The following is a 3,522-nucleotide window of genomic DNA, read 5'->3' on the forward strand; positions in this document are numbered from 1 at the left end:
TTATAACTTGGCATGAGCCTAGTTGTAGAGTAGCTATCCTTGCATCCCAGTCTCGATGTTGCACCAATTGTGTCCCATCCAACCTCTTCCGAGAAGAGTCTCTTCACACATGGTTCTTGAAGGAATCACAAAGAACTTCCCTTCCAAGGTATTATTTCCAATGTGGAACAAAAGTGTGATTGTACGTAAACAGTGAACTTCTTGAGATGCTGCTATTGTGACCATTGGCAAGAGTCTCATTCAATGGGGGTTCCCCAAGGGAAATCCATGTCTCATAAGACATTAAGTTGTAATCAGCCCCTATATCTACAAGAGCTAATTTTTGGGTGAAGCTCATCGGGGTGGTAATTTCTAACCATAACCGAGCAGGCTTCACCTCCCAATCTTCTTCTTCAGGTCTATAACTTGGGCCATGTTGACGACTATATTTTTCTGCCTAAGTATGCTTGCCTCGCTTTAATCTCTTGTTGGGCTGCTTGTTTCATTTCTTTGAGGTCATTTTTTCTTTGTTTTTTGTCGTGAATGGCCCTAAGGGTGGTTTCGGTTAGTGGGCCATAGTAGCGTTTTAATTTTCTAACATTGAAATATCCCACCATTTTGACACCGTTGAGTGTCTTTATGCGCATAGCGCCTTGTGGGGTTATCTCAATGACTAGGAAAGGTCATAAGCCCCTGAGCTTGATTTTCTTTTTATGTGTTTTTGTACTAAAGAGGAGGACCATGTCTCCCTCATTCATTGGCTTGTCCTTCAGCTGGTCATCAAACCATTGTTTATGTGTTAGCTTTTCTACAATCATGCTATATACAACTAGGAGGCATGTTTCGTCAAGCTTTTCAAGCTTGAATAGGCAACAAACTAAGACATTCCCCTTGAGTTTTTCTTGTACAGCTATTTGTAAACTTGGGACCAAGAAATCCATTGGCATAACCGATTTAGTACCATAGGTTAAACGGAAGGGTGTCGCATTGGTAGTAGCCTTGTAGAATGTTTGATAGGCCCAGAGTGCTGCCGGTAACTTTTATTCCCAATCGTTGGGGATGGCCTCAACAGTTTTGGTGAGAATGGCACATATAAATTTTTTGGTGCTTTCTTCTTTCGCCATTAGCTTGGGAGTAATATGGGGAAGATTTTCTATGAGTGAAAAGGAATTCTTGTAAGAGGAATTAGATTACCTGATTAATAAAGTGCATTCCATTATCTCTCACAATTTCAAGGAGAAAACTAAAGCGTGTGATTCTTGACTCGTATAGGAATTTTGCGGTAGAGCTGAGTGGGTTCAATGAAATGCGGTACAACCTACATCTTTCTAGCACCTTACATAAACATTCAAGGTGTGTCTCCCATGTGGAGTTGACACAAAGTTCATCCATAAAGACCTCTAGGAATTTCCAAAGATATTCCTTAATTAGGCCATGCACATTAGATGCTGGAAGGTATCAGGGGCATTGGTCAGCCCAAAAGGCATGACACAATATGAGTAAGTTTCCCATTATTAGCAAAGGCTGTTTTGTGTTGATCATTGGGGTTGATCAACCCCTAGTTTTAGGCTAGAGAATCCATCAAGGAAGTTTTAGGCTTCCTTTCCTATGACTTTTAAGAACGTGCTCCATGAAGGTTAAGAGATAGTGATTCCGTATGATGGCGGCATTGACCTTTTTGAGGAAGTTTTAGGCTTCCTTTCCTATGACTTCTTTAAGAACGTGCTCCATGAAGGTTAAGAGATAGTGATTCCGTATGATGGCGGCATTGACCTTTTTGAGGTCCACACACACTCTTACCTTCCCATTCTTTTTGTGCACTATCACTATGAGTGATACCCACTCTGTGTTCTCTGTTTTGTAGATGAATGAGACGTCAATGAGTCTATCAATTTCTTCTCGGACCATCTTGGAATACTTAGAATTCATAGGGTAAGCCCTTTGTTTGATCGGGTAGATATGGTCGGTATCCCATTCGTGGATCATTTTAGCTTCCCTCATGAAAGGTCATCCAAGGATGCAGTTATATAAGAACTGGCTCATGACCTAAGTTTATCACCACACAAAGGTGTGGCGGAAGGTGGTTCAAAGGATCTTTATTTCTAAATCCGTCTCCTCAATAGGCCAATGGGTCTATCAGTGGCTCCGTCAACGAGTTTTACCATTAATATCATGTCATCCATGGCGATCCCTATTTTTCCCAGCATTGTTTTGTAGCAATGCTTACTCCTGTGCCCCCCCATCCAGGATTGCAGTGACCTGGAGGTCGTCATAGGTTATTGGTAATGCAGCATTGAGCTGATTGCCCTCAAAATATTTTCCGAGTTTATTGACGTGAACTGTGGGGGTGCCAGTGATTTCATGGGGTTCAATGAGTTTGTCTTCCTCGGTCTCATTAGAGCTGCCTCTAGCTCCACAGATTCTTGTATGCCTGCCCCGAGGCATCCCTCCATCCAATCCTTCAGATCCTTCTATAATCTTGGGCTGCCTTGAAGTAAGGTGCCAATGGGGATCCGGATTTGAGAAGAGAGGAAGGAAGGGAGATCTGCAATGTCTCTAGGAGTAGAGGCTCTTCCTTGAGGAAGGTCTCCTTAGCTTATTCTCAAGCTCTTATTTGTATAAGATATTTGGATGGGGACCTCCATGGCTGTTCTTTTGAGATGGTCATCCCCCAAGTTTTCAAGATATTCAACTACCCGGTTTCCTTGGTGGGGGATAGCTGTTACAGTGGGTGCTGCTGTATGTGTTGGCCTATTAGGGGGTGACTGGTCTCGGAGCTCTCTATTATATACCCAAGCCTCTTCAGTTGGTATCATGTTGGAGATTGAAGGGTATGGCTCTAGGTAAGCAATTGGAGGCTCATCTTCTATCTGAGCTTGGCAATCCCTCACCAATTCTTGGGCTGCCAAGATCCTTTCCTTTTCCTTGATGGTATTAGGGTATTTAGCAAGCTTTTTAGGGAGATGGCTAGTTTCAATTGGCTCCCTAGCTTTAGTGCCTGATCATAGCAGATGTTCCTATTCTAACAAAGAGGTTAATGCATGGGTGGTCGTTCCATCTTCCAAACCCCTCTTGATATGTACCCGGCTATTCCTTTTGCCAATTTTTATGGTTTTCTTCCTCAAGCGTCTAGTTACTTGTGCTTATTCATGGAAATTATTTGAAAATAAGACCTTTGTGTGTCCCTATTCTCACAAGGTTGATGCCTCTATTGTACCATGAGCGATGGCCCTCTATCTGTTTTGCAATCTAGTCACGATGTTGAAAGGGACCATATGGATGAAGCCATATCTTACACTTAGTAGGTTAATGCTGGTGCTGGAATTAGCTTCACGAGCTTTTCCTATTGTCAATGGTCTCAGCGGACAAACCTTATACATGTGGTCTATCCCACACCCAACACATAAAGGGGTTAATGCGGAAGCGCCTATATAGGTACTTTCCATCCCTTTCTTGATTGGACACTCAGCCACTTAGTGAGGTCCTATGTAATGGTAGCATTTCATGGGTGGTTGTTTAGCCATTGTATTCATGTCCCATCCC

The sequence above is a fragment of the Cibotium barometz genome, chromosome 23 (assembly GCF_041138505.1).
Source record: "Cibotium barometz isolate CiBa-2024 chromosome 23, ASM4113850v1, whole genome shotgun sequence".
NCBI lineage: Eukaryota > Viridiplantae > Streptophyta > Polypodiopsida > Cyatheales > Cibotiaceae > Cibotium > Cibotium barometz.